Source organism: Rhinolophus hipposideros, assembly GCF_964194185.1.
Source record: "Rhinolophus hipposideros genome assembly, chromosome: 3".
Lineage (NCBI taxonomy): Eukaryota > Metazoa > Chordata > Mammalia > Chiroptera > Rhinolophidae > Rhinolophus > Rhinolophus hipposideros.
In genome coordinates this window covers 10,582,512-10,608,560 of record NC_138049.1, presented here as the reverse complement: position 1 = coordinate 10,608,560, position 26,049 = coordinate 10,582,512, and the positions used below count along the sequence as shown (strand labels likewise).

The 26,049-nt window shown below is 36.1% G+C and overlaps 1 protein-coding gene across 1 annotated transcript in view; it reads left to right on the top strand.

Moving 5' to 3' along the window:
* Nucleotides 1–26,049, top strand: part of LOC308491076 (uncharacterized protein) — a 118,481-nt gene that overhangs the window by 26,338 nt on the left and 66,094 nt on the right. Inside the window, exon 2 of the mRNA XM_081033985.1 lies at nucleotides 14,605–14,647. The gene's annotated coding sequence lies outside the window, so the exon portion shown is untranslated. The remainder of the gene's footprint in view (nucleotides 1–14,604; nucleotides 14,648–26,049) is intronic.

Below are 26,049 nucleotides of genomic sequence, written 5' to 3'. Positions count from 1 at the left end.
ACTCCCAGCTCCCCAGACAGGTCTTTCCTGTTCTCCTCTGTGCCTTTGCTTCTGTTGGGCCCCATGTCTGAAGCCAGCTTACTTCTCTCTGGCAATGTCCTCTCCCCTTGACCTCAGGCTTGCCAAATCTCCCCCGCTTTATGCTTTCACACTGAGGATCACCTCTGGAGGCAGGTGCAACATCTTGTCATTGACTGTGATCTCTCTTTCTTCTGAACCTCAAAAACATTTAAGGTCTTCACCCCCTGCGTGCTGTCCTATAAGGCCTTACATCCTGCTCTAACTTTGGCCTCACATTCCTTGCCATCCCATTGAGTCTATGAGCTCCTCCAGGAAAGAGACTGTGTCCTAGCTCAGTGCTTCTCAAATTTAATGTGTGTGAGCTCCCCCCGGGGCACTCATTAAATCCAGATTCTGATTCCGTAGCTCTGAGATGGGGCCCTGGAGTCTGCATTTCTCACAAACTCCCAGGTCATCTCGGTGCCGCTGTCCTATGAGTTTCATTCAAGTAGCCAGGTGCTAGACTTCTGGGTGGAACTCACCCCCTTTTCTCACTCACCTTTCCCTCACAAACAAGAATCCATCATAATGGATTGTTCTCTGTTGAGTAACCACCTCTTAACCTTCATGGATTAATTCAGCTTTGACCCAGGATACTGGGCAGGTGTAAAGCTGTGATCTCTGGTGTTTAAGTCTGGAAAGGTAACATTTACTTAAACATTTATGTGGCTATGTATTCTTTGTCATGGGAACACAGGCTAAAGTGTATAATAAAGCAGCCATTCCAATCAGATGAAGTTCAATTTTCCTGTACAACATAAAACTTTGTAGGACTGTATTTCCAAGAGGAGGCTAAACATACACTGCTGTGGGTTGAGTAGAGCAAGAATGGAGCTCATTGTGTTTATTCTGTGAACATGCAGTGCATTTACTTCATGTGAAATTATTTATCTCTTCAAATTTACTTTATTCTGGAAGAAAAATATAAACGTCTTTAGGGGATTTTGTTTTGTGAAGCCTATTCTTTTACTCCTGTCCTTCTCACTTTAGACATAAAATAACTTCTGATGCATTAAATTCTAATGAATAAGAACACATTTTAAAGCCCTTTCTTTGTATTTTATTCAGTAGCTGACTTCAGTTTCCTACAAAATGCTTTCTAAATTCAGTTTCTTATCGTGAGTTCCATCCAGAATAAAACACACACTGCCCCGGGAGCACACAAGCTGTTTACGTACCAGGCCAATCTATCTCAGGGAGAGGTCTGCATGATGCATAGGCTATAATTTTAAAAAATAAAAATAAAAACCCAATGCCACATCAAGCACTTAGAGCTGCTCAGTGGGAAGAAAAAGCAGAAAAGGAGGAAAAAAAAGGCAGCTTATTAATTAGCTCCTTTTGCTTTGAACTCTAAACTTATATGCTATTTTCAAGCTACCTATTTTCACATGTAATACTTCAGAGCTCATTCTGCCAGGTCTTAAAGTCAATGGAAGAAAGAGAGGATGTGAAATATGGAGTGGTGTGTGTTTTTTTTTTAATTAAATTATGTTACAACATTTTCAGTAAGTTATCAAGAACATGTTGCTAAGTTATCACCTTTTCAAAGAATTTGAGGGTGGAGCCATGCATCACGGCCTGGAAGCCGTTGTTTGGAAAGGGGGACTCTTTCTAGGGGTGCTGCCATCAGGGAATTCTCACAGGTCAAGTTTCTCCGTGCCTTTAGCAAACAGCTGATAGTGTGACAGGTGCTAACTGCATAACCTGTTTCCCCGAAAATAAGACCTAGCTGGACAATCAGTTCTAATGCGTCTTTTGGAGCAAAAATTAATATAAGACCCAGTATTATATTATATCATATCATATCATATCATATCATATTATTTGAGACTCGGTGTTATATTATAGTAACATAAGACCGGGTCTTATATTAATTTTTGCTCCAAAAGGCGCATTAGAGCTGATTGTCCAGCTAGGTCTTATTTTGGGGGAACACGGTAGCAGCTCTTAGATTGCTGTCAGGCATCTTGGCATCCATCCAGTCAAGTACCCTGCAAACACGAGGTCCCAAATCTGCTAGGTGGTGGGAGTCCAGGAACAAAGGGCTCTTGCAACCCACGGAGAGTTTCATGTTAAGCAGCTTAAAGACACTGATGGTGGAGCCAAGTGTAATGTGCCCTACAGACCTGTGTCAATGCCACAATGAAGACAGGACGTAACCACCAGACGGTAGCTCTTTCTTGAGCTTAAACTTTTCAGTAACACTCTCTTTGCCAAACTCTTGAAGGACACAGTGGGCTTGTTTATTCAGTTCTTAACATTGCCAATTGCTGGAGAAAGCCAACTCTGTTAATTATTGGCAGGAATAGAGTCCAGCAACAGCTTTCCCAATCTCATTGCCAATGTAGATAGTCAGCTCAGTATAAAGTTTCCCTGGGGCATGATGTTATATTATGCATGATGTGTCTTCTTCAGGTTTATTATTAGTCTCTTGTACTATATTTCAACTAATCTCAAGTATCCTGAGGACTCAGTTCTCAGCATATGGAAGTACCTGTTTAAAAGCCTGATGTTTGATTGATCTATTGTTCCATCCACCCATCCATCCATCTATCCATCATCCATTCACCCATCCACCCATCCATCCATCCATCCATCCATCCATCCATCCATCCATCCATCCATCCATCCATCCATCCATCCATCCAAGGCTTATCGAATACTTACTGTCTGATAGAAATATGCATAGCACTTATATTCAAGAGGCTCTCAGTTGAGAGAGGGAGATAGACCAGTTAGGTAAAGACTACAATACAGTGTGACAAGAGGAGAAAGAAAATAACAGAGAGCTGGAGACCCCCTACGTCAGTATGCAAGAGTGGTGGCTCTGTTCACATAGCAGGGTGAGGGAATGACACTTTCTGAAGATGTTTAGTGCAGTCTACTCAGCCTAGAAAGGGGTAAGGGAAACTGGGTTTGTGGAATAAGTTGATGCTAGCCATGCCCCCAATGGGTTCGGTATGATGCCAGGAAGATTGTGTCTGTGACTGTAGATGTGGGCTTGTGGTGAAGATAGGAAAAAAAAATGATTGTAAGGTTAGAAGAGACGAGAATCTAGGTGTCTTGTCTGCCAGGCCAAAGGCGTTTCAATTTCATTGCTATGAAAAAATAACTGCAGGATTTTCAGCAGGAAAGAGCCTTGTTTCCTGGTGTCACACAGACATGGAGTGGCGTTGTGCCCCTAGTGTCATTTAAAGGAGACTTCAAAACAACCGCAAAGCTGTGCTGCCCGTTCCTGGCCCCCTGAGAGGATAGGAGACCTAAAGAGGAAATGCTGACTTCCCTCGGGCACTTCAGTTTTACTTGTGGCTGGCCCCTGTCAGTAGCTTAGTGGCTTTTAGTGATGTTCATGGACTGTGAGGTTGGAAGTTTCTCAAAAGGGTCCGAGAGTTTTCTCACCAGCTATTGCATCTCTTGCTGTGTCCTTAAGCAGAGCTTTATAAAACTCTGACCTAACCAGCCTCACCATCAGAAAGAAGCTTTATTGAAATTCTCTGGGAAGCTAACCTTGCTAAAAAGCGCCAGGAGCCCAAACTACTGATGATAGACATGATTCTGAAGGACTGATGAATACAAGAACGGATCTTGATGTTTTTCCTGTGTTTCTACTCTATGTGAGATGTAGCAGAGTTGTAGCGAGGGTCATAAAGCTCTATAAGAAAGAGCTGGCTTTGTAGGTTGTCCTAAACAAGCCATCCTGGTATTGCTGGAGCCTGAGTACTTGCACCCCTGATGATCACCCCCAGTGAACAGGAAATCTCATTTAGGATCTGTACACAATTTTCAAATCATGGTCAGACAAACTGTGTGAGAACTACCAGGGGTGTCTTGTAAAACACAGATTCATGGTTGTTGTCTCTAATCTGCTGGACCAGAATATCTGTTAGGAACCCTAGGAATCCGTATTTTCACAAGCTCTGTTGTCTAGGTAATTTTTACAGTCGTAAAATGTAGAGATCTAAAGAAGAAAAGTTATATGCTCCCCAAATTCAATGCTGAGTCAGGCATAGGATAACAGTTATAAACATTGTGGTTCAATAAAGGAGAAAGTGGAAGGAAAATGGAAGTCACCAGTCCCAAGCAATTTAGAAGTCTAGCTGGACAAACTCCATGAGGTTTCAAGGTTTGCAAGTAATCCTGAGAGTCAGGTCTCCACTCTCTGGAATCATGGCTCCACATTTGAGGTTCTTGATTCTCCTCTCAGACATATGTGTGTTAGTAAATTTCCTCTTACTTGCGTCTTTTCTATATTTTATTTCGGTACTTATTTCTAATTTCATTCCAATGTGCTGGGAAAATTTACAGATAGATATTTCTCTATTCCTGCCTTTTTTGTCTTAATCAGTTTCTTGTGTACCATTTTTATCTCCTTTCTTTATGATATTGTCTTCAGTTATTTTCTAAGTTGTTATTAAAGGATCATAATTAACTCCTTAATTTAAAACAATCTAATTTGGATTGATAACAAGCTTTGTTTCAGTAGTATACAGAAATTTTGTTGCTTTATACCTCTGTTTCCTCCCTGCCTCCTTTGTGCTCTTATTGTCATACAGATTACATATTTATACATTATGTATCCATCAACACAGGTTCGGGATTATTGTTTTATCCAGTTGTCTTTTAAGTTAGGTAGATAAAAAGAGTTGCATGCAAAAATACATCTTTACTGTCTTTACATTCACCTATATAGTTATTTTATTGATATTCTCTCTTTGAATGGATTCTAATTACTGTCTAATGTTTTTTTCTTTTTTTTTTTCATTTCAGCTCGAAGGACTCTGTTTAATATGTCTTGTAGTACAGGTCTGCTAGTGATGAATTCTCTCAGCTTTTGTTTACTTGAGACTAATTTAATTTCTCCTTCATTTTTGAAAGATAGTTTTGCTTAGTTAACACTCAGTGCTTTGAATATTTCATCCCCACTGCCATCTGGTCACCATTATTTTGATGAGAAGTCTCTTGTATGTGATGGATCTTTTTCTCTTCCTGCTTTAAGATTCTCTCTTTCTCTTTTGACAATTTTACTATGAGACATATAACTATGGATCTATTTGAGTTTATCCTACTTTGAGTATGTTGAGCTTTTTTCAGATGCCCAGATTAAAGTTTTTCATGAAATTTGGGGAGTTATTTGCCTTTATCTCTTCCAATGTTCTTTCTCCTCTATTCACCTCTCCTTATGGAGCTCTCATTATGCATATGATGGTATGTTTTATATTGTCTCTCAAGTCTCTGAGGCTCTGTTCGTTTTTCTTCATTCTTTTTTTTTTCCTTTCTGTTCCTCAGACTGCATAATCTCAACTGAAATACAGTCAAGTTGGCTAGTCCATTCTTCTGATGTTTCAATCTGCTGTTAACACATCTGGTGATTTTTTTTCCCCAGTTATTATACTTTCCACTTCCATAATTTCTATTTGATTATAATTTCTAGCTGTTTAATGATACTGTCTCTTTGGTGAGACAGAATTCTTGTACTTTCCTTTAATTTTCTTAACACATAGATTTCTTTAATTCTTTAATCATATTTTTAGTAGCTGGTTTAAAGTCTTTGTATAGTAAATTCAACATCGGGAATTCCTCAGGGACATTTTCTATTGACTGCTCATTTTTTTCTAATTTTATGTCATACTTTCCTGTTTCTTTTCAGATCTCATATTTTTTTTGATGAAAACGGAATATTTTAAATAATATAATATGGCAAGTTTAGAAATCTGATCTCTGTCCCTATTCCATGAGGTGTTTTTGTTTGCTTAGTGACTGTTTCTTTGTCTAGTAACTTTGCTGGACTAATTCTATATAATCTGTATTCTTTATCATTTGTGGCCACTGATGTCTCTGCTTGGTTAGCCTAGAAGTCAGCCGATGAACAGAACCCATAAGTCTCCCAAGCTTTGCAGAGGGGCTCTTTGTGTGTGGGTTGAGGCACACCTTCCATGCTCTTGCAGACAGTTGACAACTCTGCCTTAGCTTTCACTTCCTGCTTGCACAGAACCTTATGGTCAGTCAGGGATAAGAGATCAGGGTCTTCTCAGGCCTTTCCTGGGTGTATGCATAGTCTTGCACATATGCCTTGCCTTCTAGATATCTAGGACTATATTGGAAGTTTTAAAACACTCTATCAACATCTCAGTTCCCAGTGTTTTTCTTTTAAATGTTTTGGTCAGCTTGTTAGCTCTAACTGGAATCACTGCCTCAGGCAGCTGTGATATTAAACAACTGTTGCTGATTGTTTTCAGCAAAATGCCTGCACAGTGAGCTCTGAGCTGCAAACCCATTGTGCCCACACTCAGTGGCTGTAAGGCTGCTGTTGTTCACAGTATAGCTGTTGTGAGGCTGTTGCCTTCCAAGGCTGCCCCAGAGCTGGGGAGAGGTGGTTGCAGATAGACCAAATTAAAACACTACAACACCTTTTGTTTTTACCATGATTCAGCAGTTTTTCTTGAATAATCATCCCTAGGTTGTTGGAAGTCTGGTTAATTTCTATAGTTCTGAGAAAGTAACTTTTGACTATTTTTGCAAGTGTTCCTGTTGCTTTAATGGAGGAGTGGATTTTCAGAGGTCCTTATTCCACCATTCCAGGAGGGTTTCTCCTTTTGCCTTACTAAATTTTACTTATCATTTCAGACACAGGTTAGATGTCAATTCTATTAGGAAATCTCTGTGCTCATAAGATTTGTGTCTCTCCTGTATCTCCCGGAATGCTTTTTACATACATTTTCAATTGCCTGTTTCTTATCTGTCTCTTCCATAAACTTCTAGATGCAATGATCATGTGCTTGCTTAAAAAGTGCTTGGCATTTTAGAGCCCATTAACTATTTTTGAATGAATCAATCTATCTGACTAATTTTATAAATGCATTAGCTGAAATAACCAATTTAATAGTGACAAATATAATTTTGCTGGTTTTTTTCAAAGTTTTTGGTCTTTAGGATTTTTGTTTTAGACACAGTTTATATTTTTAAAGGCTAAAAATGTCCTTGATGACAGCGTGGACATTTGCCTATCTTCCTATGCTTTATAAAAAATTCACTTGACCCTAAGTATTTTCCATTTTTTTCTTTCTTCTGTCCTTTCCCTTCTGTCCATCCTCTTGCAAGGATTAACAAGTTCAGACATAAAAGGGGAAAATAACATAAGGACATCTTAGCAGTGCATGTGAAAGAGAAAAGGAATAATCATACTTTTTCTCTTGGTGATGAAGGGATGGTGCTTATAGGCTGATTACATGAATATGAGTTTTTTGCTTTTTTTTTTTTTTTTTTAATTCTAGCGCCAGCAGCAGGGTTCCTTCAGCAGAAATCCTTGATTGAGGAGCTGAAGGCAATGAGAAATAAGTGTGGCTGCTAATTAGACACTCTGAATGAGCAGAGTGGGAAAACGTGCCATAAAGAACAGCAGGGACTGCCTAGACCCTTTTGATATCTGACAATCCAAATTTTAAGACATCAGAGGCAGTAGACACACTGTTAATTGTCTCTGGATAGTTTTCATTTGAGAGTCTTGTTGAACCAATGAAACTATTGGGTAAATCAAGTCAAAGATGACTCACCTAAACAACACCCGACTCTTTAGTTTGCTTTCCAAAAGGTACTGACAAAAATACCTGGATGTTGAGTCTGATATGTTGCGTATATCCTATTGTTATATGTAACAGATTTATAAACAGAATGGTATTGACATTTTACTTGGTTGCTTTCTTTTTCTTTCATGTTTTTCTTTGTCATTGAAATGATAGCCAACTATGAACAGCCTGAGCGCACGGTAACATATTCTGATTCAGCATAACACAGTCACATAGGACGTGGCATGCGAGTGACCTGGTGATCTGTGTTCTATATGACTCCGCCACAACCTCAGCAGACTTGCATTTGTGCCTGATGCACTTAAACTTCTCTGGTTTGTCCTATCACCAGAACATTAGTAATCAAGTCAAACATGAAAAGGTAAAAGTACATGCATATTCTCTTCTGCAAGTCGTCCATCCAGAAAATAACCTGTAAAACTTGAACAACACCAGCACATGCAGTAAGCTTCAAATCAAGGTTTCAAATACAGGGTGTCAAACATTTCATAAATTTCAAGTCATTTCTTCAGACTTGTTTTTCTAAATCTGCCTGATGAATCTTCAGATGTCTTTACTGTTTTTCGTTTGTTTTTGTGGTTTTGATGTATTGTAAGGATGTTCATTACATTGGCATGTTCATTACATTGAATGTGCATTACATTAGCATCTTAAAGAATATAGACCAATTTCTTTTTATTTGACCCATAAATTACAAATATTAATAATGAGAACTTAGCTTTCTCTTATAGTGTACCTTTGATTTATACAATTTAACTTTCAGGCCTATTCATGTAATCATGTTAGGAAACTTATTTTCTAAATCATCCTCTATATTTCTTCTTAATATTAATTGACGAGTTTGCTCTAAGTTATTTATTTGCTCATTCAGGGACATGTTTATTCTAGTAACATCATTGTTCAGACTTGCCATAGATTTTGCCAGACATATTTCCTGAAAAGACAGAAAAATGCAAATTTCATTGCAAAGTTTCCTATAACTTGGGTATGAGGGACAACAAATGATCCTTCCAAATAAATTTTAGTTGTTTTCAATCTAGTGGAACAATGTTCCATTGTGTTCCAAAAGTGGGTTGGCATGCATGTTTGCTGAACAAGAACAGCAGGAAAATATATGGAGAAAAATTCTACTATTCTTCTGTTTACAAGGACAAATGAAGTCTTTGTCTCCACGTGTTCCAGCTCAGCTGTCAAGTTTAGAGCTTGCACATTGACTAAGGACTTTGAGAGAAACCACTGTAACAGGCATCTGGTTTCACATTATCTACACCCCTGTGAAGGTGCCTGTCCATCACCGTCCTGCGCTACCATTCCTGTAGTACTACCTTCTCAGTAATAGTGACTGCTGCACAGTGTAGGAAATGGCATTGATGAATGCTGACCCGGAAGTTACAAAATGCTGACTCAGGCCGTAAACCAATAGCCACTGACAAGACTTTGAAAGACTTGTTCTACAAAATCAGAAAGTGGAACAATGAAAGCTAATTAAACTCTTTTTGAGCTCTCTGGTTGAGGTGTTGACTCCAATCAGAAGTTGGTTACTTCTTATTAAAAGGGGATTCAGGAACTGAACAAATTTCCTTTCTTTTTGTTTTACAAGATAAAGAAGCTAAAAATGCCTTCCAAGCAATGATACATCATTTGTAAACATAGCTCTTAAACTTGAAGTCATGGTAAAACATACCTAACCCAAAGTCATCATTCTAAAATGACCTTTTCCATGTGCTGTGTGGAATCCTAAAATTAAAAACAAAAAACAAAAAACAAAACAAACTTTGTAGAAAGAGAATTCATCACTCAGAATTTAATTCACTTTCTATAATATAGATTCCAATTTTCACAGCAAGTTATGTATTTAATAAAAACTGGGCCATGTATATATTCCATTCATTAAACTGTTTAAGAATTAAATTGAGGTTTCAGCGTTGTATTTATTATTGTCTTTAAAAGTTGCAAGCATTAATATTGTATTGTACAATTTGTAATTTTACTCATGGATTTATTAAATAAAAGGCTTATAAAAGTAAATTACTCAATGTTTATAACCATCAATTATCTTATATGATCAAAGCTTCTGATCTTATAAATTAGTGTGACTATCATACTTTTTTTTAACAATTGATCATTTCTTTTGAAAACATTGGAATTTAGACTGTGAGGATTTCTGATTTCAAAATAGAGATATGAATTTTTAATAGCCTGAAAGAATTTATATGTCTCCCTCAGCAACTTAATTCCAGGGCAGGACACAAACTCTGGAGGATTAAAAGAACTCCGTGTATGAATAGATAGAGATGAGATAAAATGGAAGACTCATGTAAACTTCAGACAGTCTAAGGCACAACTTTAGAAAAAATGCTTCATCTAAAAATTTCAAAATATCAGATATGAGGGAGAATTTTTCAAGGAGGAAATAAACATGAAATTAAATAGATTAAGAAATCTTATGAATTAAAAGGGCCTTAGGAACTTGGGTAGGTGGGGCTTATGGGGAGAAACTCATTTCCTGTGTTACACTCAGATTTCTTTATTCATGTTTCCCTCCCCCATGTCCCTCTCTCTTTCTCTCCACCTGCTTCCTCTCTCTCCTGTGTTCTCTCTCTCTCTCTCTCTCTCTCTCTCTCTCTCTCTCTCTGCGTCTCTCTCTCCCATTCAGCAGTTTGGCCATGCTTTGTTGAGGTGAGAGTAGAGTGCCAAATATGTAATAAGTATATATTGACCGCTTGGTTTAATGGAATAAAAAAACTGGACTTGAAATAAGAAGAATGGTATTTAGTTCCAGTTCTGCAGCTTGACAAACTGTGTGACTTCAGAAAGGTCACCCAACCCCTTGGATGCTAAATCTGCTGTGCAGAATGTTGTGAAGTACAAATAAAATGATACATGTTGAAGTGTTTCATACACTGCAAGTGAACATTATCCAAACAGAGCTATAATAGTAACTATTTTATTATGTTATGAGGTGTGCCTCATAACATAATTGCTTCTGTAGTTTTCCCTCCTATGAGAATGTTGCGACTTCTTGGGGGTAATCACTGTTTCTTATTCATCACTGAACTACAGTTTGTGCAGAGTACAGCAATGATTTTCTTAAAATTGAAATGACTATATTAAATAATAATAAAACAAATTCAGTTCACATAGGTTTTTGTCTAATGAAATTTATGTTCACACAGGAAGCCAAAGCAATCCAAGGGCAGTTCCAGGAGCCCCAGCTACAGGGAGGGCTCATATTCCTAGCTTTAGATCCTGCCTTAAGGTTCCTGCCTCCACAGCCAGACGATTTCAGCATCCCCTTCCCTCTTAGACCTCCCCACTTTGTCTTCAAGTGCTGACATTTCTGGAGTATCCGTATCTGGATTCTCTTTTACAAATGATGCCTCGTCAGAATTTCAGAATACTATGCATGCATTAGTATTGATTTCTGTTCCTTTTTAAGTTCCAAACATTATACTCTGCTTATGCCATTTTTAAGAAGAAATACACCACTATTTCTGACATATCTGACTTCTTTGGAAATATATCTATCTCCATTTTGTTCCGTGAAACAAAATACAGACTTTGTATTTCTTGTTACTAATTTATTGAATTATCGTTTGTATACATTTTGATGTTCAATACAGGAATTTCCATGAACAGTTTCAAAGACAAACAAATTAGAGAGAAGAAAATCTGCTGCTGCTTTTAACCCAAGTAACCATACATAACGGAATGAATTTATGCTACTAGGGCTCAAAACACCCCAGCTTTCAACACATAAAATTCTAATCTCATAGGGTGATGCAACTTGCGTGCAGTGAGCAGTCAAGGGGTTAAGCTAGCTTTCTATTTTATGGGCCCTTAAATCCTAAGTGATGTTCTGTGTTTCACATTATGAGGGCAGCCATGAAAGGAGATATATATATAACGTTTTTTTATTTATAAATTCTTCACATAACCTGAGTAAGATTTTGAAAGCTTGGTAACATCCCAGGAGCAAGAAAAGCATAAAAGCATTCACCAGCCACAGAAGGCAGAGAAGATGCATTAAGATTAGTCACCACTTTGGAAAATATATGTGCATGCACATTCACGCACGCACGTGCACACTCAAAGGAAACAATTTCAGAAAGGCTTCAGTTTTGCTTTTATAAAGAAAGTGAGCTCTAGAACACTTGAAAGAGTTCTTTAAAATATCAAGGTTCCTCTATAGCATGGGAACATTATCAAACGTGGAAATACCTATTTAAGTTATATTTCTAAAAATATCGTGTAGTCATTTTTTCTTGGTTCCTATTACTTTTTATGGGTATGGAATGTCCTTATGGTTTTGCTTTAAAAATAAAGTCTTAAATTTCAAACCTTGATAAATTTCTCAAGATTTTATATTTTGAAGCTTTATGAGTATTGGTTTTATTGCTTATCCTTTGTAATTCATGTTAACATATCACTGTTGAAGTAATAATCTATGTAAAATACATTTATATTCTGCATTTGAAAGCATTCACTTTATGCACTGAGAGATGATAGTAGGATACAAGTGTAGGGAAATGAAATTCATACATATATTTGTGCATAATTCAAAGTGTCTCCTTTTTTGTTTTGCAAAAGGGAATCAACAACCTGCTGAGCAGAAATGTTTAAAGTATAAGAATAGCAAGCGCCTCCATCTTTTAATGTAAGACAATAGACACGTATATGAACCATACACACGTGAGCTTTTCTTCATAATTAGTAACAGTTTTAAAATGGACCTATATATAGCTAATGAAAAAAAATCTTGGTGTTAGTTACTCTATTAAATGTAACGAAAGCAAACTATTTTAATTAAGTGATTTGAATTATTCTTCGTCATTGTGCAAGAGCAATATTGTTTCAAATTCCGGTGTGAAAATGGAGACAGAAATAGTGGACTGTAAAATACAGATCATAATAATTGCATAACTTAAGATTGTTATGAGGAGTAAAAAATATTTCAAATTACTTAGCACAATACAAGCACTTAATAAAGCTGGCTATTTTTACTTTTAGTTATTTTTGGTTTACTTATTGATAAAATGAGGCTAATATTTATGTAATATGTTTCATTGGTCTCAGTAGGATTAGTGATATGCTTTTCCTGCATTTATTAAAATAGGGTTTTTTTCACCTTTAGTCTGTTAAAGTAGGGAATTGCATTAATCAATAGATTTACTAATAGTAACTCATCCTTGTATAAGTTCAGTTTGGGTTCTTTGGTTTAAAGTATAAGAATAGCAAACACCTCCATCTTTTAAATGTAAGACAATAAACACGTATATGAACACGTATATTAGTAGATTTAGTTTGTATTTTGTTTAGATTAGAATCCTTCCAGCTCTATTGATAAATGAATTTAGCCTTTTACTTTTGCCTTTCATATTGTATGGTTGTTTTGGTATTTAATAACTTAAAATATATTGGGTAGTTTTATATTTTTGTATATTACTATATGGAAGAGTTTATTTAAAAATAGACTAATTTGTTTCTTGATTTTATGGTAAATAAATTTTAACTAATTCTTTAACTTAGTTATGATGTTTGGGACTTCCTAATTTCTTCTTGAGACTGTTTTGCTAAATGATGTTTCTTTAGGAGTTTATTAATTGTGTCTTGGTTTTAAAAAGTATTGGCATAAACCTATTTTTAAAAAGATAGTCATAATAAAAGCCCATCGCAAGGAGTTGCCACAAGGATGAAATTAAGTAATAAGCATATAAAAGCCCACTTAGAACAAACCTAATGCATATCAGACATTCAATAAAGTTTAGCTAATTATCATTACTATTATTATTACCTTTAACATATCTGTTCTATTTGTAGTTACATCTCATTCTACATTCCTAATATTCATTTGTCCCATTTCTTTTTCTTGTTCAACCTACCAGAGCTTTGTTGATTTTATCAGTCTTCTAAAAGAACAAGTTAAAAAAGAACAGTTGATTCTTTCTACTGTATTTTCTTTTTCGAGTTCATTAATTTTTGCTTAGATTTTTTAAATGTTCTTCCTTTCTACTCTGCTTTCCCTCCACCCCGTTTTTTTTCCCCTGTCCTCTTATGCAGTATGCCTAGTTCATTAAATTTTAGTTTTTGTCTTTTCTAAACATATGTTTCTGAGGATAAATTTACATGTACATTTCTCTGTAAGAACTCCATTAGTTACATTCAAGTTTCTTTTTTCTTTTTGATTGAGGATAAGCACACATGTAGTAAAGCGAGTAATGCACTGAACTTAAACATGCAGTTAAGGAGAATGCATACGTGTTTCTACACCCGTGACTAACATTTCAAGCACTCTGAACTCCCCTCTGCCTCAACCCAGTCAACAACATTCCAAACGTCCTACTTATACTGACATCTGTCATTCTGGATTAGTTTTTCTCTTTCTTTACTTTCCGATGGATGATACAATGTGTTTTCTTTTGTGTCGGCCCCAACGTTTGTGATATTTAGTTTTGTTATACGTTATCAGAGATACATTATGTTTTATTGGTATGAATATACCAAACTTTATTTATTCTAATGTTACCGGGCATTTGGTTCTTTCCAAGATTTGTGTGTCATGAACAAAACTGGTAAGAAATTCTTATCTGTGTCGTTTGATAGACATACAACCCACAAGTTTCGCTATGTAGCATTTTCATTATAATTCAGGTTCAGTGTTTTAAAATGTGCATTAGAATTTTTTTTTTAAACATGGTATATATTTGCAAACATTTGTTGGTTTTGGTTATCTGTTTTGTTGTTCATCTCGAAACTAATTGTGTTGCAGACAGAAAACAATTTAAATAATATCAATTCTTTGAAATTTGTGGAGATTTGCTATATGATTAGTTCATGTAAATGGCTAAAGTATATTTGAAAAAAATGTGTATCCTCAATTTGTTTGAATGTGCAATTTGACAAATATCTTTTGCATCAAGTTTGGTTTTTATATCATTCAAATTTTTTATATTTGTTTCAGCTTAATGACAATGAGAGAAGTATACTGAAATCTCACAATGATGGTGAGTTTTTCAATTTCTTCTAATTTTGTTAATTTTTGCTTTTAGTAGTCTGAAACCCTTCTATTAGGTTCTATAAGTTCAAAAATTATTATATTGCCTTGATGAATTGAATTTTTATTGGATTATCTGTGACTCAGTTTTCTCTTCTGTGAAATGGGGATTATAATGTGCTTCATCAAGTTGACATGAGGACTGAAGTAGTTAATGTTTGCAAAACACTTAGAATATCACTCTAGTGTGTGTGTGTGTGTGTGTGTGTGTGTGTGTGTGTATTCTGCTTTGAAATATATTTTGTTTGATAGTAACATTGTAAATAGGACTTCTTTTTGTTATTATCTGCCTGGTATAAATTATTCCATCCTAATACTTTTACCTTTTCAGTGTCTCAATGTTTTAAGTGTGCACCTTGTAAACAGGATATAGCTAGACATCTATGTTTATATTTCTATCTATATCTATTTCTATACCTTTTTGAGTTTAACAACCAAGCTCGCATCGCATTAGTGCTATATTTGTATTCGTTCCTAGAACGTTATTTTTTGCTTTATAGTTGTGTTTCTCATTCATTTCTCTCCTTCCTCATTCCTTTGTGATTGATTAAGTTTCTTGTAATAATCATATTATTACTCTTCACTTGTTTCAATTTCTATTATTTCATGATTACTCTTGAAATTTTATAACCCATACCTAACCTAACAAAAGCTGAAGTTTATCAGTATATTTTTACCAGTCTCTTAGAATAATACATGAACCTTAGAATGTTTTAAATTTCCCACTTCACTATTAGTATGTTTAGTTTCCCATAAGATATCTGTGTATTGTTTTTATAACTCCACAAATTAGACATATTTTATATAATGAATATATATTTGAATTAGCATACATGTTTGCCAATATATTTGCTAATCATATTTTTGTGTATAAGACCTTCTTTCTGGAATCATTTTCTTACTGCATTTATTATAGAATGTTCTGTAATGAAAGCCTTTGTTTTGTTGCTAAACTTGTTTTTTATTTCAACTTTGCTCTTTGCGGAAGTTTTACAGTTTAAGTTGACAGTTGTTTTTCTTTCACATTTTGAAGATATTATCCTATTGCCTATGGCTTCCATTGATTCTGTTTAGAAACGGGATATTTGTCATTCTAGACAATCTATTCTTTCTGATTACTCTTAAGATCTTCTCTTTGTCTTTTGTCTCCTTCCACTTTATTAAGCTGTGGCTAGGTTGGATTTATTTATCCTGCTTGGTATTTATTGTGCTTACTGAATAATACACTTTATGTATTTTATTAATTACAGAAAATTCTCAGTAATATTTCTTTGAATATCGTCTTTCCTCCTGTGCTTTTTCTGTAACTCTAAGTAAACATGTTTTAGACTTCCATTCTTCATGACTCTTAACCTTCCTTTCCTATTTTCCATCTTGGTGGTCTATGCTGAAATATTCTGAGTAATTCCTTCAGGTCTATCTTCCTTCACTAATTATTTCTTTAGCAGGATCTAGCATAGTTTAACAATTAGTGTACCTTTGAATTTTAAATTCTATATTCATATTACAGAAAAAAGGCATATCATTATATTCTTTTATTTTTATTTCTGTTATATTCATTTCTGTTATAGTTCCACTTTACTATATTATTTTTATTTATATTTTATTTCTACAAAAATTATTTGGTTATTTAAAAAACCTCATTGGGTAAGTTTATAGCCTCTTTTGCCACATTTTAAATTCTGTCTTATATTTATTAAAATATATTATACATGTGTTTTATGTTCTGTGCCTGTTAATTCCAATATCTTATGTTTCTTCAGGTTTAATTCTGCTGTTGAGTTGTTTCTCCTGACTCTTAGTTATATGCCTTTGCCTTTTATGTGTGTTGTAATTTTTTAATAATAAACTGTTTTAATTAGAACTTTATTCATGAAAATTATTTGAGGCATGGTTGGGGGGATGCATTCTTCCCAACAGGCATTGTATTAGTTTCTGCAAGGTGCCTGGGACACCATCGGCCCTGGGCTACCTTACACTACCTGTAAACTCCAGATTTTTAAAATCTCATTAGCAAGTTCAGGTTGGTTAATGCCTTCTGGAGGTCACCGAACTAACTTGGAGATGAAGAGGATTGGGGAAGGGGACCGTTGGGTCCTTATCAAAGTCCCAGCTATGCCATGACCAAATAGTTTGCAAAAAGCATTAGATTTAAATTATTATTTTTATTGCAACAGTTGTAGTGCTATCCAGACAATTTCTCTATCTTCTATTTTTCTTTTTTCTATCCACTTCCAAAATTAATCTGTACTCTAAGATAATATAACATCAGGATGTTGTAGAAAAACAACTAGAAAGATATTTAGAAATCTAGTTGTAGAAAAACAACTAGAAAGCCTTTCCTCATATGTACTCTTTTGGGAAATCTCCTTTATCATCCTAGATTGTACCACACGCTTTCCTCCTCCAATGTCAATACTGCTAATTACTCTTACAACTAATAATGTACTTTCTCCAGCTCTATTAGATTACTGTTTATTTTTATGATGTACCTATACATATTCTGTTTTATACAAGTAAACTTTAACATTTCACAGCCAGGGACCATATCTTTTTAGTTGTATATGCTTTATTATCTTTACAATATGCTGGATAAAGTCAGCATTTAGGGAAAGTTTGCTGATTGATTGGTGGTCCGTCTCTGCCAAACCTTGGGTCATGCTGTGAGCATTCTCATTAATGCTTACTTTATGTTGTGTAATTCTTCTGTTTGGCTTGTTAACTTTATCTTTCTTCCTGTAGGCTGCTTCTGCTTCTTCCCTGATCCCAATTCCTACTTTTCTAACTAATGTCTACCACATCTTCAACTTCATCCCTTTCAAAACAACAAGGATTTGGGGGCAGCAGGTATCTCAGTTACAGATATCCAGCAAATTTAACCTAAAAGCAGACTACATGTCTTTTATTCCAAATGTCTGACTTTTATTACTCTGGATTTTATTTCTTGGAGTCACCCAGTAGATGAACCAATGTGTTCCTTTTAATAGAAATTCAGTGAAAGAAGATAGGAAGGGCCTTCATAAAAGCAGGTACCAACCTGGTTTGCTAATAACCTGTTTTCATTTGTACTCCAGCAGCCTCTGGTATCACTCACTCCCAACTGCATGTTTTCTACTTCGCCAAAACCAAGGATCAACCCTGTCTCTAAGTGTTGGCAAATATAGGGCTCTAATCAGTACTCCATTGGCATAGCTGCAAAGACATGTTTGTTCCCCAGTCTCTTTTAGGTGTTGCTTTGCTTCCTAATTTTAGCAACTGAAGTATTTTCTTTTTTTCTCATGCCTGTGTCCCTGACTTAGCACGTAGATGGCCTGGTTCCCCTCCTTTTCCATAAGTTGGGTTTTGTGCTTGTGGGGTCCTGTGGGGGTCCTTTTGTTGATTTTCTCTGATGTTGCCTATCTTCCTTGCATTCCCCTTTTGTGAGGAGTTTTGAACTCTCCTGATAGTTTGTTCCTCACCTGAATATCTATCTGTTGTCTGAGTGTACCTGTCTCTGTGGTTCTCAGAGTATTTTTATGGGTTGTTGCTTATGGAAGACCACTTATCACCAAGCTGGTTACTAAAACTTTTGGAATAATCAAGGAAAGGAAATAAAGATGCAATAGTTATTAACAGAAAAACAGACACACAGACCAATGGGATAGAATTGAGAACCCAGAAATAAACCCACATAATATATGGGCAGATATAAAAAAAAACAAAAACAAAAACACAATGGAGAAAAGAAAGCCTTTTCAATAAATGGTATTGGGAAAATTGGAAAGCTACATGCAAAAGAATGAAACTAGACTACTGTCTGTCACCATATACAAAAATTAACTCAAAATGGATCAAAGATTTAAACATAAGGTCTGCAACAATAAATTGCATAGAAGAAAGTAAAGGTACTAAATGTATGGGCCTTGTGTTCAGAGAGGATTTTATGAATTTGACCTCAAAGGCAAGGGAAGTAAAAGCAAAAATAAATGAATGGGACTATATCAAACTAATAAAGCTTCTGCACAGCAAAAACAACTACCAAGAAAACAAAGAGGCAACCAACTGAATGGGAGAAGATATATGCAAACAACACCTCCAATAAGGGGCTAATATCCAAAATATATAAGGAACTTGTACAACTCAACAACAACAAAAAATCCAATTTAAAAATGGGCAGAGGACCTAAACAGAATCTTTCCCTAAGAAGACAAACAAATGACCAATAGATATATGAAAATATGCTCAACTCTATTAGCCATTAGGGAGACGCAAATCAAAAACACAATTGCATATCACCTCAAACCTGTTAGAATGGCTATTATCAACAAGACAAGTAATAACAAGTGTTGGAGAGGTTGTGGAGAAAAAGGAACTAGCGTACACTGCTGGTGGGAACATAAATTTGTATAGTCTCTGTGGAAAACAGTATGGAGGTTCCTCAAAAAAATTAAGAATAGAATTACCATACAGTTCAGCAATCCCTCCTCTGGAATTTTTCTACCCCAAAAATCTGAAAATATTTATCTATAAAGATATATGTACCCCTGTGTTCATTGCATCATTGTTTACAGTGCCCAAGACATGGAAACAACCAAAGTGTTCTTTGATAAATGATTGGATAAAAAAGATGTGGTACATATATACAATGAAATATTCCTCGGGCATAAGAAAAGATAAAATACTGCCATTTGCAACAACATGGATGGATCTTGAGATTATGATGCTAAATCAGACAGAAAAAGTCAAGACCTTATGACTTTACTCATATGTAGATATAAAACTGAAAGCAACAAATAAACAAGACAAACAAACAAAAACTCATAGACACAGACAACAGTTTAGTGGTTACCAGAGGGAATGGGGAGAGAGGGGTGGTAGAAGAGGGCAAAGGGGTTCAAATACATGGTGATGGAAGGAGAACTAACTCTGGATATTGAATACACAATTCAATGTATAGATGATGTATTACAGAATTGTACACTTGATACCTATATAAATTTTACTAATCAATGTCATCTCGATAAATTTAATAAAAAGTTTTTAAAAAGATGCATTAGTAACAATAATTGAAGACTTCTAACTCGTATCTCTGCTTCTAAATCTTGAGTTCAGGGAGTCAATATCTCTATGTTTAGCGCAACAGATATGAATGTATCTGGTAAAGAGTGATATGACTGTTACAGGTGTGGCTATAATTAGAAGCATCAACCTTTATTTATTTATTTACTTATTTCTATATTTAATTTATATATCTTAGATACATGATAGTGTCATTAAACAGAAATATCAAATAAACCCCAACATCTCATAAGCTTAATATACCTCTACTGGATTAACTCATTCTATTTGCCCAAGTTGTTTGTAGACTACAATAAACTGTACAATGTGAAAACAGTGCTAATAACGGCACTAGAATTGGTCTTCCTGCAGTGTCATGATTGGATATCAAGTCATCAAAATCATAATTTTTATCCTCAGATCTCTGAAGAAAGCCAAACAGCCCAGTTTCCACCTCTTCTCAGACTTGCGGGATGCCTGGAACCACCATCTCTGAAGTCTTGCTCTTTAATAGGATGGGGTCACTGAAGACGGAACAAAAATTGATAGAAATATACTTTCTACAGATAAGTGTTTGTGGGAGTGTAGCACAATCAATATGAAGCCTCTAGTTTAATACTGACTATTACACATGAAAACACAATACCAAACTTTTTAGCAGCAAAGAAACATATTAAAATCAATATTAAGCACAAGGATGCATTGGTCCAAAAAAAAAGTCAGATGAAAAACCTGTGGAGATCAATATTATGGGACCAAAAACTTCATATATTTTCTTTGTGAGATTGTTGCTAAATGAAGAAATTCGGATTATTGATATTGACAATGTATAAGATTCTTTCATTAAAGCAAGTCCTGCCTAATAAGTACGTGCGACTGTGTTGGGTTTATTCCAAACTCTCTCCCCCATTCTTGGCATTCGCTCGTGCAGGCAATTCTGATACACTTGGTGAGTATGACTTGTGTGACTTTCTCCTGGGTGTGGGGACCGTAAAAGGCATGAGTTGGCAATGGTGACAGCCTTGACAGAGAGAAGAGGGACGTTGGCAGGCTTGGGTATATATATTTATTAGTGACATTTCTAGTGTGTCATTGAGGGAAACAAAAGTTGAGAAACATAACTTTATCCTACAGGATTTATTTCCCCCTGAATAACAGGATTAATGCATTTCCCCTAAATATCTTTTAGAAGTGTCATCCCATCTCCCTATCTCCCATCCAGAAATGGCCTTGTGTATCTGAACACAAACATTAAGTTTGATAACAAATTCAGTTGAAGTCCATTTATTTTGGGTTGAGGGTCCATCAGGGAACAATTTTGCATTGAGACATGTTTGCAAATTTCAGCAAAATTTTGTATATCACTACACAGCATTTCTTAACACCTCTTTGCACAATGATGATTAGGCTCATGAAGTGGGCACTCCATCAGCTCAGGCTCCTCTGTTCCCTGCTTTGCTGCTTTGGCAAAACGTTAACGTCAACAGTGAATGTCATGTGGATAACTGCTTTATGTAATTACCCATCTTTTTAGAGGTTTCAGAGAAGCATCTGTACCACTTACTGGCCACAACATCAAGACAGGTCACTCAACCTCATGGACTCTGTTTCCTAATTTGTAGGATGTATATAATAACTGAGCTGCATGCTTCACGAGCTGTGACAATGAAATAAAATGATAGGTGTAAAAGTGCTTTTGAAAACTGCAAAGCTCTATAGAAATGTGAGTTGTCATTAAGTATGTGATGTTGGTAGCAGAGGTAGGAGAATACCATGTCAAGACCCAGGTCTATTTAGGGGCTACAAAGCAACAGTGTAGACAGCTGTCCAGGAAGAGTTTTATTTGTCTTAGATCTGCCTTGTTCTTTCACTGTATTTTGTGAGTCCTTGACCTCATGTATCTGAAAACTGCTCTTGTTGGGGAGTGGTTAAAAAGAGGCTGTGACCCTCTGACTCTCAGCATTGTATGGTGAGTATATCTGGAATAGCCACTTTAATCTATCAAAAGATAAATGTGATATCATTCAACTATGCAAAATTAGAAAGAAATTGTTAAACACATTTTCAAATCATGTTGAAAGAGATTCATAATTTGACAAGGACATGTGAATTTAGGTTCTGATGTTCAGAAGTATAAATAAAGCAATTTGCAGCCCACATTGTAAAAACTAGAGCTCTGCATCCCCCATTAGAAAACTGTCCTTTGTCTTTCCCCATCACCATAATTAACTAGTTCCTATTCATTAAACAATGAAACAGACAATTAAATAGTAATAATAGTACTTTAATTATGAAGGTATTGTTATCTGCGTAGATTGTGGAAAGGGAGATCAGTTTAGCTGCATTTAAAACGTTTGCTTGTCTGCTTTTTACATGCTGAAGAGGAAAGTGTTCCTATTTTCAGAGCCTCTAGGAGGAAATAGGATAGAGTCTATACCCTCATAAGGCCATTTCTGATAAACAGGACTCTCATTTATTAATGGAGTGAGCATTGATTAAGATACGTGAATTCTTAATAAGCATCCTTAGTATTTTTTCAAGAGGCGTTTGTAATAGTTGTAAGAATCATCAGCAAATATTTTTAGACACAAAGATGCATGAGTGAGATGAAAGTCCTGTGCATGATGACTTTCAGAGTTTGTTAAGCACCACAATACTGGGGTTCAATCCGATTTAGATTCATTTTTAACTTACCTTCTCTTTTTCTCTTTGGATTGAGTTTGATTTTAAGAGTATTATTATTTTCTGTTTCAATACGATTGAATAAATTCTCATATCTCCAGTTATATGAAACCAAGCTGAATCTCCAAAATATGTTTTGTCACTAAAATTGGTAATACTTCCTCATGTTTGGGATTTTATTTCTCAGGAAAGAGTTTCAGATATAAATAGTTTTCTCATTTATCATAGTCACCTTTCACTCAGTGGAATCTTAGGGCAGGGGCAGCTTTGGTAATTAGAAAGGAGAGCTTCCTTTCTATTTCATCATGGAATATAAACTTAGTGTTTATTAAATGTTACATATTCACTTGCATGTGAGGTCACATTGTGTGACCATTTCATCTGGATTAGAATCTATGCTTTGACACTTAGTAGCTCTGTGGCTTTGGGCAAATAATTCCTCTGAGCCTCTGTTTCTTCATCTGTAAAACAGAGCTGCATAATGTGCAACAAGGTTAAATGGTCATTATATATAAAGCACTTTGCATGGAGCCAAGCTTAATAACCTCACTTGTTATTATCATACTTAGTACATGTCTCAGACTTTTGGCATGCTCCTTGGTACAATGAACCACTGAAACCTCCTAGAAAATATAAAGAAACAATTAATTCTTTTGTTGCTGTTGTTATTTAATCAAACAGACATTGGCTTTGGAATACTACTGAAATAATGCCATTTTCTCCAACACAATCTAAGCGCTCTCAAGGGGGCTTAATAAGACCTTCCCTGTAGTCACTTCTTCTGTCTATTTAGCTTTATATCCAGGTGTCCTGACTGCTGGTGTTTCCGTTTCCAAAACACAGGGCCCCTTTTTTACCTTTTCTACACTGAAGCTTATTTACTTTTACCAGTCAGACATTAAAAGATCATTTAAGGCTAGAGTATCAAAGGTTCAGGTTTAGGCAACTGCCGATTCCCTTGGAAGTTCATGTCTGTTTCAGATTTTTCTACAGGTAATAATGACATTCTGGTTAGGCTCCGTAGCCTTTCCCTATCAATAGGAAGTTGGTAGCAGGATATCAGTTGTCAAATAGTTAAAAACCTGAACCATGGAATATTCAGTATAAATCCAAATATCAGAACATTTTAACTGGGATGTGTGAAATTTTAATTTACAAGGCCAACTGCAAGAAACGTAAAACCACACAGCTGAATGTATATTCAGAACTGTGGATTATATGTTTTGCTCTTTGAGTATCCAGTGCATCTGCCTTTAAATGGTCCCTCAGGTTAATGCTGGATGTAAGGCTCTCATGTAACCTGAAGTAAAGAAATAATTCTCTGTCTTTTTAAGTAAAAACCATGTTTCTTATTGTGTGTCAAGCTATCCAATCAGTGTCACTTTCTTCTGGCAAGAAGAACATAAACCCAAGAAAAGATACCAGTTGTGACCCCAGAATTGCAGGAGGGATGCCCTTAGGTTGAGGAACGAAGCATTTCCTGCTTGACAGTATCCGTCAAGCTCCTCATTGGATCTGAGAAACGTATCGATCTTTCAAGTGCCATGTGGCCATTTGAAGCTGTGCAATCTACTTGTGGCTCTTTTCTGAGTGTCACCAAGGAAGAACTGTTTTGATCAATTTAATGGTCAATTTTTTGCCAAGGTCCTATTGTATTTCATTAATTTACTGTTTAGTATCTTCCTTTGTTAATTAGTGAGCTCATGAAATCAGGAAGAATTAATATCCTTTCCTTTATTCACACTAGACTCCTGAGTGATTTTGAATGTTATAATCCGCAGCTATTCAATTCTATTTTCAACTCATACTTTGAGTTCATGTAAATACCAGTTTGGATTTGCTTCTAATCTCATTCTCATTTCAGTCCATTTGAACAAATGTTTTTTGAGTATCTGCTGTGAGGCCATTTTCAGGGAAGTTCCCACCATGAATAAAACACACACCTGCCTTCAGTTAGTTGCTTGATTATCCACTCAGTGATGTCAAGGCATATTGCCTTTTAAGGAAGGTAGCACAAAATAGAATTAAAAAGGTAGAATATAAAAATAGCCACCTGGCAGATTCTGTGCCAAATGTCTTACATGCACATCACCTCATTTAATCCCACCACTATTCTATGTGCTCAGCGTGATCATCCCCGTTTTCCATGTAAGGAAACTGAGGTGGATGATGCTAAATAACTTGCCGAGGGTCATACAGCTGGGCAGTGACAGGAATGAGACTGAAGTCACTCTACTTACTGAAATATATTGACCCTGTCTATACATAGCACATGCAGACACAGGTTATAATCTGAGAAAAAAAGATAACAAATGTCATAAGGGAGAAGTGAATCATTTATGACGAGACTTCAGAGGAGGGCAAGATTACTTGGGACCACAAATAATTAGGGAAATTTCACTGAAGTGGTGGCATTTGATCAGAATTTTGAAGGCCAGGTAAGTTTGAGCCAGGCTGTCAAAAAGGCATTCTAGGTGGATGGGATAACTTAAGTGAGGACAAGATATTGGGGGGAAAGGGAAGACACATTCAGAAAATGTGAATAGTCAAGTTCAGTGGGAGTATACGTGGGAAGCATACATAGAAGAGCAGTAGGAGATGAGTTTGGAAAGGTAGCTTGGGTGAAATTATTAAGGCCTTCAATACCTGGCTAAAGGATTTGTACTTAATTTGAGAGACAATAGAGAGCTCTAGTTCCTTTTCACGTACAAGAATCACATGATGGCTCCCGTGCTTTTCCGGAATTTTTCTAGGAGTGGTGTAACCAACTGGAGGAGCCAGCTTGGTCAGGACTATTGGTTAATCCAAAGGAGCAGTGCTGGAAGGGTGAGTGTAGATGTGAAATAGGATGAGGGAGAGACAGGGGTGTCTTCAAGATTTATGATTCTGAAAGACTGTAAGAATTTGGTGACATAAATAATGGTATCAGCAGGACAAGATCTTGGCTTTTTATGTTTGTTTAGTTTGGGAGGAGGAGGATATGTTACATGTTCAAGTGGAAGTACTCATAGGATGTTACCTTAGTCTGTTTGGGCTAATATAACAGGATGCCGCAGACTGAGTAGCTCATAAATGGAAATTTACTTCTCACAGTTCTGGAGGCTAGAAGTCCGAGATTACGGTGCTGGCGGATTCAGTGTCTGGTGAGGACCAGATCCTTATTAAAGACAGCTGTCTTCTCCGTGTGTGCTCACATGTGGAAGGGGCAAAGGAGCTCTGTGGGGTCTTTTTGATAAGGGCACTAATCCCATTCAGGGGGGCTCCACCCTCATGTCCTAATCACCTCCCAAAGGCCTCACCTCCTAAAATACCACATTGGGCATTAAGATTTAATGCATGGATTGGAGGTGGGGCAAACATTAGTGTAGCCAGCATCCAAACAGAGATATCCTGGCGGCAGTGGGAAAATTCTGTACAGAATTTAAAGACATGGGGCTAAAAATACAATATGGGAATCATCTGCCTCAATGAAGTTACAAATGAGGGAAGTGACGAGAAACCCAAGGGAGCAATTCTAGAGCAGAGTAATATGATAGAAATGTAAGGCATACTTAATTGGGGGAGTGGGAAGAAGAAAACCATCTGGAGGAGGAGAGGGCAAAAGGAAACAATGCTTACGGACACTCCTGAGAA